Source organism: Mixophyes fleayi, chromosome 8 (assembly GCF_038048845.1).
Source record: "Mixophyes fleayi isolate aMixFle1 chromosome 8, aMixFle1.hap1, whole genome shotgun sequence".
In the NCBI taxonomy this organism is placed as follows: domain Eukaryota; kingdom Metazoa; phylum Chordata; class Amphibia; order Anura; family Limnodynastidae; genus Mixophyes; species Mixophyes fleayi.
In genome coordinates this window covers 129,769,963-129,783,811 of record NC_134409.1, presented here as the reverse complement: position 1 = coordinate 129,783,811, position 13,849 = coordinate 129,769,963, and the positions used below count along the sequence as shown (strand labels likewise).

At 41.1% G+C, this 13,849-nt stretch overlaps 1 protein-coding gene across 1 annotated transcript in view; it reads right to left on the bottom strand.

Moving 5' to 3' along the window:
* The window catches only part of IL17RE (interleukin 17 receptor E), a 55,330-nt gene that overhangs the window by 27,958 nt on the left and 13,523 nt on the right, over window positions 1-13,849 (bottom strand). The window lies entirely within an intron of this gene.

The window sequence follows — 13,849 nt, the reverse complement described above, 5'->3', positions numbered from 1 at the left end:
CACCATCCAGCAAGCTCACTCCATAAACACTTTGATAGAGGGTCCTGTTATGATCTTCAATGCTTCAGATATGTTACTAAAACCACCTTTCCAACCCCTTAAACAAAATTCTACACAAAGATATGTTCATAAAAGCATAGAATATTTATTTTAGAAAACAGGTCAGACAGATTAGTGTAAGATGAGGACTGTCGCTTTTTCCATGACTCGGAGGGGCCTATTCGTCAAGCCCTGAACCATTTCCGCATGGTTCAAGGTATTTTTAAGTAACGTGGCTACTTAACAAAAGCCTAACGCAGGAGATTTTGACATATCTCCTGCTTTAGGAAAAGCACCGCACAGTACCGTAGTCCTCATAGTTGGGACAGCGATGTGGGCATATGTATCTTGTCCCAGCAGCCTCCCTGCTTTCCCCTGCGTTAGCTAACGTCAATGGCCTCTGCGCATGCGCAATCCTAAGTGCCACGTGCGCAGAAAAGTCTCCCGGGAGTAAATGTATCATTGTACAATGTTTGGAAATCGACAATATTTGGCGACTTTGCAGGGCAAATTTAAAACATCAATGTCTTTAAAGACAAAACTTGCGATTTGTAAACATTGCACAATTATTATTATTACCATTTATTTATATAGCGCCACTAATTCCGCAGCGCTGTACAGAGAACTCACTCACATCAGTCCCTGCCCCATTGGAGCTTACAATCTAAATTCCCTAACATACACACACACACAGACTAGGGTCAATTTGGAAGCAGCCAATTAACCTATTAGTATGTTTTTGGAGTGTGAAACCGGAGCACCCGGAGGAAACCCACACAAACACGGGGAGAACATACAAACTCTAGGTAAAGTGTTGCAATACCAGCTTTGTAAATAAACTCCAAAGATTCCTGTGTGTGGCTTTTACTAATCTTATACAGTACGTTTCCCAGAGGCCCTTGAACATGAGCCGGGGCCGTCATATTAAACCCTGTTTTAACTTTCAACTATAGGTGGTAAATGTATCAAGCTGAGAGTTTTCCGGCGGGTTTGAAAAGTGGAGATGTTGCCTATAGTAACCAATCAGATTCTAGCTGTCAATCTGTAGAATGTACTAAATAAATGACAGCTAGAATCTGATGGGTTTTTCAAACCCGCCGGAAAACTCTCAGCTTGATACATTTACCCCCAGGACTGAAAGCTCAAAAGGGTCATTCCGAGGGGCTGGACCTTGATCAGGTACCACCCGCACTTTGACAAGGGGCCCAATAATTGCATGTTAGGCCAACGGGTGGATGGATTTAGGTTACAGCTACATGTTATGTATTATTAAATAAGCTTTTACATTTTGTTTCCACTTATTCTGTTGATCACCTATGTATTCTTGCAGGTCTGGCATTCTGATGTCCGGTTTGCAAAAAAATATCTCATCTGCTCCTTTGACTGTAAGTATGAGAACTTCTGCTTCTGTCGTAGGGAAAGGACATTTTTTGCCTAACATGAATGATGGGAGTAGAGTGTTTGTATCTAACAAAAAAATACTAAATTGGCTGGAGTCCTTCTTCCTCCTGGATACACGTCCTGTACATGTCCCTGCTAATGTGCCCATTCCTCACTGACAACCAAACACTGCAGATAATGGAAGCATCTGCAGTACCACCACTGTTGGTACGAGGTGAGGGATAAAGTCCCAGAAGATGTCCCAGAATATGAGCATGGTAGGGCCCTTCCATGTAGTAAAATACATTTTCAATAGAGGTCTTCCTTAAGAAACCATCATCATCAGGTATTTATATAGCGCTACTAATTCCGCAGCACAGTACAGAGAACTCACTCGTATCAATCCCTGCCCCATTGGAGCTTACAGTCTAAATTCCCTAACACACACACACACACACACACACACACAGACTAGAGTCAATTTGATAGCAGCCAATTAACCTGCTAGTATGTTTTTGGAATGTGGGAGGAAACCGGAGCACCCGGAGGAAACCCACGCAAACACGGAGAGAACATACAAACTCCACACAGATAAGGCCATGGTCGGGAATCAAATTCATGACCCCAGCGTTGTGAGGCAGAAGTGCTAACCACTGAGCCACCGTGCTGCACAATAATACATTTACCACCCGAAATTGTCTTTAGAATGAAGTCATCACAGGGACAGCCCCCTATCGGACGCCCTGTCCCGATATGACTTTGATAGTAAATTGCCACGTTATTCGCTGCAATAATTATTAACGGGCCAAAAGTACCAATAACAGTAAATAGGCCACTAAATGTGGCATAAGAGAATACAAATCTGCTGTTGTTTATTTAAAATAGAAATAAACATCCGTCTGGATTTTCTTCCCATATTTCTTAATATAGACCTGTGATGGACAAAGTGATACAATTCAGGGGCTCCATGGGCGGTCCTCTATCCTTCAAAAGGGCCGCACGTTACCTTTAATCTCAGTTAAAACAATACATTTTATCAAAGAAAGAGACACCTATCTGTAATAACATATTAGCAGGGATTGTAAACAACTGTTAAAAGCTCTAACAAACACATCTGACAATTCAACAGTCTGGGGGCTGCAGCTGAAGGCTCTGAGGGCCACACGTGGCCCCAGGGCGGCCTGTTGCCCATCACTGAGATACGGATAAATCTGGCCTTGCAGATAAGGAAACAGAAACGCATAGGCAAACCGAGGGGGGTTCCTAGTGCATGGAAAACCCCCCTCCAAAACTGCGGCACTGTATAATTGAGGTGGCTGGACCCTGCTCCCGCTTCACACGGCTCTGCTCGAAAAGAGAGAGCTACATGCACCTAACAGTAGTGCACGCAGCATTGCCCAAGTATATTATGGGGATAGGAAGAGTTGGAGAGAAGCCAAGCACTGTCTAAAATTATAGCCACGCCCCCAATGTATGCTGGTCACGCCCACTGGCGGCGTGGTGTGGAAACCACCCTCTACAAATCCTGCGTTTTCCTCTGAAACGGATAACGCTCCGCTTTGGTTAGCTATCTCCACCATTGTCATCTTAGACTTTGTAAAGGAAGCATCAGTTTTTCACCGGGGTGAAGACTGTTTCATTTCCGTCACTTCCGTTTTTTTTCCACCTACAACATTTTTATAGTACTCCGCGGCTGCCATTTTTGCGACACACAATTAACGACTTTTGCAAAATGCATTTGAGTCAAATGTTTCTCTTTTTTGCTCTGGACAAAATCTATTATGTAAACTGCTCCTGTGCTTATTTGTTTAACAGACGCACAACTAGAGGATATATTTAGCCCAAAAATATTTTGAGGACAAACTGTACAGCTACGTGTAGGGTGTGCAGAGCAAAATATAATTACAGTGTGTAAGGTAATTAAAGCTTCTTTATTTTACAGATGAAATACACTATAATTAAGTTGACAATATTGCCAGGGCAACTGGTTTATTGGTAACTTAAACATAAACTTTTAAAGCAGCAATAGCTCCTATATCTTTGCATAGCACTCAGAGTATTTGGTTGTGTTGATCTTTTTTGTTGCTATTTTAGCTGATCATTGACAGAGGGTACAAAGGCTGACTGATAGGTGGGTGTACGGTCTCTATGTCAGCAGAGGATTTTTGTTACGGAAAGAGAAGTTGCTCTTAAAACCTTAAAGGGAAAAAAAATGATTTTTAAATAACAATTATTTTCCAGCCAGTGGATAAAATATGGCTAAAGCAGACTGTGGAAAGTATGTATCTTTTCTGTTTATGACCATTTATTGATTCATAATAGCTGTTGTATTGCTAGTATGTTATTAGAGCTAAGGTTACAATACTTCATAGGCAGCATTAAGAACAATCAATAATATATATATATATATAATAATATAACAAACTAAAAATTAGAGTGATAACTTTAATATAGTTTAAAGTGGTATATAAATGTATATTTAACAATAGATTTAAGGGGTAGACTTACTAAACCTTTCAAAAAGGAAAAGTTGAGGTGTTATAGCAACCAATCAGATGCAACAATTCTATCTATCTAGTTTCTACTGGTGAGCAAAGGATTCTGGGAGTTTTGATCAAGATGTCAGATTAAACAGCCACTAATATAAAAGATATAACAGATCTGATATTAAATAGAGACTGAAAAACAGACAAACTAAAAGCTCTTAAAATTAAAAGTGGAGGTGTTGTCCATAGCAACCAATCAGATTCCAGCTATCATGTTCTAGAATGTACCAGATTAATGATAGCTAGAATCTGATTGGTTGCTGTGGGCAACACCTCACATTTTGCTCTATCTTAGTATATATACCCCTAAGGCTTTTCTGATGATACTCTCCTCCACTTAGCATGTTGTATAGTAACTTTTGATGGATCGGTATTGAAGTTGTGCTGTGTTGGCACAGTTGTGTTGCTGTCTACAAAGACCTTGCATTGTGTGGTACAGTACTAATCCTCTGTCAGGACTGTGACGCAGCAAAGAAAAATTACATGACATATTAATATGCACCTTTATGCTAATTCCCCAATAAAAGAAAATATTAATTATTTTTAGTTAATGTTCAGGACACCATTCAGCTAAAAAAAATGCATATTGCTGTGTATAGTAATTATTATCATGAGTGAAAATTACCATGGGTTGTACAAGATGATGATAAATTTAGGAGCCAGTTAGAAAACTCAATGAGGGTTACTTTAAGGTGTTCATTTGCACTAACCAATCAGACATTTGTTTTCATTTACAAAATATGGGAGTTGTTGTTTTTTTATTATTTGTTTAAATTTCACTGTTTTAAAAACAAAAATCCATCATCCTTTTAACTTTCAATTATTTTTTTTAACAAGTTGAAGTGAAAGCCCGAATCTAGACTTTCAGTTCCGCTGGCCATACGTGACTGGCATATCTGCAGAGACTGGCATCAGCTGCCCAGGAGACATTTCTCATCCTCATAGCCAGAGAAAGGGGCAATTGATACATAAGACTGGCACAACCAATGTGTTTGTCTCAGTTGGCACAGCTAACGTACCCGGTGTGCAGCAGTCAAAACAGTAATAAAACCCTGTGTTTGTTTTGGAAGGAAGTCTCACACCATTTATTAATTACTGTTTCGTTAGCTTGTGCAAATGACGTCCAGCCTGTGCGTTAAGTAAACTTCTGGCTTCTCCAGGTGTCAAGAAATTGGCAAAAATAGGAATCAACGTGTTCATTTAATTAAAGGTGATTGAAAGCACATTAAAGTGGCATTGTACTGAAATATTAGTTAATAAAACCGTTTACGAGAGAGGCTTAAGTGGGCGGTTGTTGCTTACTAAAGACAGACAAGTTTCCTTCCATAGGTTGAGAAGCAGTTATTGTCAGAAACACACTTAGGGGGAGGGATTCCCATTGCCAAGAACTCTGCCCCCCCCCCCCCCCAGTGCAGTATTAACTCTGCTGATCCTCCCCCAGCCACCTGGGAGCGCTGTTCTACAGCCCGAAGCAGCACACAGTGTATACGGACACAGTCCGAGCCGCACGTCCATCCCCGGGTTGCAAGGGGATATGCAGGAAGGGGGATAAATTCACCCTGCTCCGGGAGCTGCCTGGAGAGAAACGGATTATGACGCAACGGGAGGAGCTAATCTGATTGGTTGCTATAGGCAACATCTCCACTTTTTCAATATCCCCCCTGGTCTACTACATTGGCGGCAGTGAGTATGACTACCGCTTACATCAGCTCTTGGGACTACATCCCACTTAATCATATTCTCACAACTATGAAGGAGTTAAAAATTTGTGAAGGCAGCGGGTAATGACTTGGTATCGCGGAGGAGTTATCACACCAAGGACGAGGTTACTCAGTAGATCTAGTAGAATCGCCTCAGTTCAGCTGCTGGAGCCATTGACTTCAGCTGTCATTGTTGTAGCCATCTCTGTTCCTCCCTTGGTGGTCTCCTCGTCCTCATTGGGGGCACCAGCTGCCTCCGGATATAGGGAACAGCTGTCCTGTTTACAGAGAAGCACCGGGCACACAGGTACTCTGAACTGGCGGATCACCACAACAGCACCCTGCGGCACGAAAGCAAAAGCCACCTCTAGAGTCAGAAGAGGAAGCAGGTTCGCCTAAGATAACTGGTGAAGGACTGTCATGACTGTTCATCATCATCACCATTTATTTATATAGCGCCACTGATTCCGCAGCGCTGTACAGAGAACTCATTCACATCAGTCCCTGCCCCATTGGAGCTTACAGTCTAAATTCCCTAACATACACACACACAGACAGAGACTAGGGTCAATTTTGATAGCAGCCAATTAGCTTACTAGTATGTTTTTGGAGTGTGGGAGGAAACCGGAGCACCCGGAGGAAACCCACGCAGACACGAGGAGAACATGTTTTAAGATTCCATGAGTGACTGATTCATGTTTCGTGCCTCCACCTTCTACTGTCTCTCCTTGTTCCAACCATGCCGCACCACCGCTAGCCGTTAATGGCTGATTTATTATTGGCGGTTGATAATGCTGCATCCTTACAATAGCTACACACATCCCGCTACCCCCCCACTACCTTATGTAGCAAGTGTAACCCACTCCTCTTAGATTGTAAGCTTTTCTGTACAGGGACGTCTTTACCGCCTGTTTCATGTCATTGTATGTCATTTGTTTGTTTCATGATCCCCTCGATGCACAGCACTGTGTAGCAGGTCATTGCTTTCTAAGTAAAATATATTAATAATAATCATCACTATATTGACATTAAGCATTGTACATTCTCTTAACTATTCAAGCTACTAGCTGTAGTCAGGAGTTTACCAGTTTATAATATGACAAACATTTGTTTATAACTAGTGCCGCCGATCACAAAAAGTATCCATGAGTAAAAGAATTGATCCATATGTACTATAGATAATAGGATGTGGCATTTAGGTAAGGGTTTGCTAACCTTGGCGCTGGTGACTTCTCTAGAAGTTTTACAGGACAGGTGGTACAATGCAAAAATTGATAAACACTTATCTCCTGAAACCCCCCTGTGCTGCTGTGAGCATTTTGAAGATCTGATTGGTTACAGACTGTTCTGTCCACAGCCCACATCACAAATGAGCAGATAATGACAAGCAGGAGATGAAGATTGATAACAACAATATTACACCCTAGTCTAATGCAGCTTGAAAGTGATATAGGTCAGAGATAACGGTAAGAGGTTAAAGGTATGGAGACTGTATCAGAAAACCGGATGTATGGAATCTATAGATAGGCTGCTTCCTGCAAGGTGTGATGCTGGGGCAATCTATTGTATAAAAACCTGTGTAACCTGTGTCTATAGTCACAAGCCAGAGCTTCACCTCTTGCCACACATCTGTCTCTCTACAACACGGAGCACTTTCCACGCTACTCTATACACACACAAGAGGTTTCCAACTTCCAAGTCCAGAAAATCAATGTCTAAATATTTGTTGCCAGATACGGAACTTAACTCAGACAATTAGACTATTTATTGCCTCTGTAAGTACAGACGTAATCTACGTTTCTGCGTGTAGGGGATGAGTACAGTTGGGAGAGGAGTATATCATCATTTCTCCCTCTCTCAGCTTGTTATTGACATGTTACAAACATAGTTGCCTACTCTCCCGGAATGTCTGGGAGACTCCTGAATTTCTGGGAGTTCTCCCGGACTCCCGGGAGAGCAGGCAATTCTCCCTGATCCTGGCCGGCTGTGTAAACTAAACGGTGGGGGTTTCTTCCAGGTGCTCCGGTTTCCTCCCACACTCCAAAAGACATAGATGGTAGATTTATTGCTGCTGCTAAAGTTAAATCTAGTGGTAAATGTATCAAGCTGCGGGTTTGAAAAAGTGGAGATGTTGCCTATAGCAACCAATTAGATTCTAGTTGTTATTTATTTAGTACATTCTAAAAAATTACAGCTAGAATCTGGAGATATTGCTATAGGCAACATCCCCACTTTTTTTAAACCCGCAGCTTGATATATTTACCCCCTAGTGTGGCTGTGTGTGGTAGACTATAGACTGTAAGCCCCAATGACAAATATTTCTGTACAGCGCTGTGTAAGTGCTGGTGCTATATAAATAAACGATGATAATAAAACAGTGGATAACGGGACTGTAAACTGAGTGATCCCTAGATTTCACATATAAGCCCTAAAATGCAGGGGCGGACCTAGACTTTAATTTTAGGGAGGCGATTTAGCATAAACACATCCCTTCTTCATTCTGATTGGCCGGTCCCAGGCACTCAGAACAGGTCATAGACCCAAAATGCTGATATTCTTACAGAGAAACCCCCCCCCCCCCCTGGGCTATATTACATTTCCCTGTTTCAATTAATCCCAACAGATTAACCTGCAACACTTGTTTGTTTGTTTTTATTCTAATGTTCTTTTACTGAACAAAGAAAACAATTATCAACCCATGCACTGAGCAGGAAAACAAGTCGACTCTCAGCCAATGTTGCCCCTAGGCAACAGCCTACTTTGTGATATTCTATAACCCCTGGCCTGGTTTACAGTAATGGCTATACCTCTCACTGTCATATAAAGAAGCTTTTATTTTAACTGTAGTAGTTCTATATCTGTAATGAACACCATGTACCTCTACAGCCAATTGTTTAAAAACAATAGATATATATAAATGCATTTAAAAGGAAGCTGAATGCCTCATTCATTATCAGATGAGAACTTGTTGTGCAATAAAAAGTTGTTTATTTAGCCAAACAAAGAGAGGATGACAGTGTTGTTGAATTAGGTATGTGAGGTGCTCATGAGCAAATTTTAAAGTCTCTGTCTATTGCTAGAGAAAACAGACTAAATCCACTTAATTCTACTAGGTGCTCTGCTGGATATTAATGACATTATGCTATTAAAATTTTGTGTAGTGGGATAGAGGAGTAGAAGGCAAGGGTTTTGATTAGGGATAGATTAGTAAAGATCTGAAAACGTCTACATCATAGAAATGTTAGCGTTACTGAACGGTGAGAGAATAACGTTTATCTAATTCAAGTTCCTCCAGAATGATACAGCCTCTCAATTTTATTTTCTCCAACTCGCATAATAAACCAAATCTATGTCTTTTAGAATGTCCGTATAATCCGAGAGATAGAGGTGCCCGTCTCAAAATAAATCAGATGGATCTCAGGGGCGGTCAGGGCCGGTGCTAGGGTCCACGGCGCCCTAGGCATTTTTAAAAAAGCGGCGCCTCTCTGCTCCGTCTCCTCCCCTCCACTCACTGACACTAGTAAGTGGAGGGGAGGAGACGGAGCAGAGAGGCGGCGGTGGTGACAAAATAGCCTCTTCTCCCCCTCCCCGTCCATCTGAATGCTGTGCAGCGGCCGTGACAGGTATGGTCAGCGGTCGCCGCACAGTTTTAAAGTATTTTAGAATACTGTGGCGCCCTCCAGGCGCCCTCCAGAGCCCGGCGCCCTAGGCAAGTGCCTAACCTTGCCTAATGGGAGCGCCGGGCCTGCGGGCGGTGACCATAGAAAGATGATTTCAAGTAGACACAATTTAGCGTTCTCTCTATTCGTTCAAAATGGAAACAAAATATTAGATTGTCAGAACCACATATTCCCCGTGGTCTTTGAAACAAATCAGGCAGTGCGGAAATAGTCAAATGGGCAGAATCCAAATCCCGCTTACGGGTGAAAACATTATTGTATTTGGAAATACAGTTGTATTCCTCAATGCTGCTATATCCAGATTCTCAGTTGTGTGTAGCAATTTGAATGTTTACAGTGATACTAAGATGCATACAGTACTTTTTGCCATGTCTGCTAAAAGCCTAGATTTGTGAGTACCAATATGGGTGTGACCTTGCCGGAAAGGGGCGAGGTTTTGTCATGTTGGGGTGTGGTTTGGATGGATCTGGGGGCATGGCTATTAAGGAATCTTTAACTCAAAGTACATATTTACACACAATCTAAACTCCAGGGGTAAATTTATCCAAACTTCTGAAAAAGGAAAAGTGGAGATCTTGCAATAGCAACCAATCAGATTCTAGCTATTATTTATCTAGTACATTATATGGGCAGCATGGTGGCTCAGTGGTTAGCACTTCTGCCTCACAGCACTGGAGTCATGAGTTCACTTCCCGACCGTGGCCTTATCTGTGAGGAGTTTGTGTGTTCTCCCCGTGTTTGCGTGGGTTTTCCTCCGGGTGCTCCGGTTTCCTCCCTCACTCCAAAAATATACTGGTAGGTTACTTGGCTGCTAACAAAATTTACCCTAGTCTGTGTGTGTATATATTAGGGAATTTAGACTGTAAGCTCCAATGGGGCAGGGACTGATGTGAGTGAGTACATTGCTGCGGAATCAGTGGCGCAATATAAATAAATGGTGATGATTCTAGAAAACGATAGCTAGAATCTGATTGGCTGCTATGGGCAACACCTCCAATTTTCCTTTTAGAAGGAATGATAAATCTACCCCCTGATGAGCATTTTAAATATAGGGTGTAACCTATGAAAGTGTTTAGGACCAGGGAACTACATTATCAGAGAATGCTGACAGCAGAAACAGGCTGCACAATGCAGAACTACTGTGACCTTGCTGTGAATGTTGAATTATCCACACGGGTTGTGGCCAAACTTTCAGAAATACTTTATACATAGCAATACCTATCAACTGTCCCCATCTTGGCAGGACAACCTGATTTGTTGGCTACACATGGGTATGGTTTAATATAAAGATGGTGGGGTTTTAGCCAAATTTGCGGACAGAGTTTGGACAGAAATTGGGCAGGGCTTAATTGTCCCAATTCCATTATTCTAAATATAGGGAGTTATGCACACAGGTTGATAGCTGCCATCTGGGTTCATGTTACAACCAAATTTACCAACACACCTAAAAATGATCCGATCTATAGTATTCTTTGTTTAGGTTCACTTGCTCCTGGAACAAGGTATATGTATACGTGTATGGCTGTAATTTGAACAAAAGCCCAATTGCGTCTGTTTACAGAATACTAGTCAGTAGTCGAAGTGGAAATTTAGAAGTAGGGGTATGGAAAATGGAATTTGATAGATTTACAATGAAGGGAGTAGGAGAAGTGGCAGTATGGCATAACTTCCGCCACTGTTACTTGTAGGTAGTCAGCTAAGTAGCAGCACTCAGTGTCAGGCAGTGGCTGCAAGAGCTAATCAAATTCTGGGATGCATAAAATGAAGCAAACACATTTACAATTACAAGTTTTGGGAACCTATGTGGGGCATTGGTGAGCTAGAGAGGGTTCAGGGATGAGTGCATTATTAGTAGAGGAATAAAGGATTCAGTTATAACTAGAGATGCTCAGGCTCGGTTCCCAGAGAACCAAACACACCTGAACTTAGCAGATCCGGCTCGGCTCGGTACTTTCGTGCGCCCTCGGAATTGAAAACGAAGCAAAACATCATTGTTACATTGTCGGATCTCGGGAGCTTTGGATTCTATAAGTATCGCCCTCCACGACGATCCAGCGCCATTTCACAGAGGGGCACAGAAGGGGTAGCACAGTTCTTGGCAGTCTCTAGTGCAGTTGGGCAGCGTCATAGGTAGAATAGAAAGAGGAGGGGGTAGCAGTGTTCTTCAAAGTCTCCAGTAACATTCAGGAGAGCTCCATTGCTCCATTGCTCCATTGCTAATTCTCATTGCTGAAATACAAATACTAGGTCTGGCAGGCTTGGTCTTCTAAATCTGCAGTCTTTGTTTGAAAGCGTATGAAAATGACACTGTGACCTGTGAGGTGGTCAAAATTGACTGCAAATGATTTGAAATTAGTGTTATTGAGGTTAATAATAATGTAAAGGGAAAAAAAGCAAAAATATGTGATTTTAGCAAAAAAAATAGAGATTTTAGAAAAAAAAAATGGATCCAAAACCAAAACACAAAGTTAATCCAGATTCAAAACCAAAACCAGAACACAGGAGTCAGTGAACATCTCTAGTTATAACAATAGTTTGGATAAATCGGAATTATTTGCTTTGGGAATCAGGATATTAGTGGTGACCTATTTACTGTATGCAAATATATTTAAGAACAATAGAAAGACCTGTCTGTCAAGCTTCTTACTTCCAGAACTGTACAAGTGCCAGTGGGACATACTAAGTGACTGAACGGGAACAATGTTTTCACTAGCAACAAAGAGGGACTGGTGTCCTTTGCTACCCTCAGCAACTATGTAACATTATTAAATGTCCTTCTAGATCCTGTGACCTACATGAGACAACTGTTTACAGTAAACTATATAGGTATCCCTGGCCCCATGATAATAGCATGTATTTTATTTTTTTCAACAACTTTTTTTTGTTATTTGAGTTAACAGTCAATACAAAACAAAAATAAACATTTGCATAAAGAAAATTAAAATTTTGATAAACAAAAATAACGTGAAAATTTCTGGTATGGCTGTAGTGAGCACAGATATATTGATGAATATCTAGTGTTATTTAATACTAAATGCACCTGAGAGCCAGACACAATCATTTAAAGAGACAATACATTTGCACAACAAACATACGTGGGAAAAGACACGCACAACAAAAGTGTACTAACGTGTGTATATGTTAAGTTGAAAATATCGCAAGATCTGTCCAACGCCAAAAACAGTAGCATTTGCGTCAGACTGCGTAAGATGTACAAGTGTATACGCTTATTCCCCATGATAGCGTAGAGATGTAGTTTGACAGTATTCGTACTCTATTTGTACACAATATAATAATGTAATGAAGACTCATCATCATCATTTATTTATATAGCGCCTACATATTCCGTAGCGCTTTACAATTGGGGACAAACATAGTAAACTAAAAAACAAACTGGGTAAAACAGACAAAGAGGTTACAGGGCCCTGCTCGCAAGCTTACAATCTATTGGACAATGGGAGTTTGATACATGAGGTTAAGTCTACATTTGCAGTCGGCCCAGCTGACTGTAAAAGTGACTCATAAGCTAAATGATCCTGTCACACAGCAATATTGGTCAAGGGGTAGTTGTATAACGGGTGGTAATAGGATAATGTAGTGAGGTTAAGAGGGTGGTTGGGGAATATTATAAGCTTGTCTGAAGAGGTGGGTTTTCAGAGAACGCTTGAAAGCTTGTAGACCAGAGGAGAGTCTTATTGTGCGAGGGAGAGAATTCCATAGAGTGGGTGCAGCCCAAAAAAAGTCCTGTAACCGGGAATGGGAGGATGTAATGAGGGTGGATGAGAGACGCAGATCTTGTGTAGAACGGAGTTGCCGAGTTGGGAGATATTTTGAGACAAGAGAGGAGATGTATGTTGGTGCAGCTTTGTTGATGGCCTTGTAGGTTAGTAAAAGTATTTTATATTTCATATACAGAAGAGGGAATATTGTCTTTACAGTTATTGCTAAATGCAAATGTGTGTATTTAATTACATTTTGCAACGCCACCACATCTGTTGTGTACGCCTTTAAAAAATCAATTTGAAATCTTCTTTCTTGCAGTAGTCCAAATGGAAATGTCAATCAAGTAATGTGAATAGACAGCTGTGCCTTGATATAATAAAGTTGCAACACTAATGATTTAAATACTATTAGCTGAAAGTGTTACTCAGCAGTCAGCCAACAAATTTCATACATATTTCTTGTTACAAATAACAAGGGCCATCAGTTGTGAATGAAAGAAAGAAGCTCTCACCATCGGCATGGGAAAGGATTCTTTACAGTAAAGGTAGTTATGCTGGAAACTTTCTTACCACATGAGGTGGTGCTGGTAAATCCACTGACATATTTGACAACATGCAGTGGATGTCTTTCTTACAAGAAATTAAGTCTGTAGCTGTAATTAGAGGACATTTCTGGAGGCATTGAGACAGGTAAATTATAAAATTCGACATTGTTGGGATTAGAAAGGCATTTTTTTATCCCCTCTAAAGCTAATAACGCAGGAAATAGGGATTATTAAATA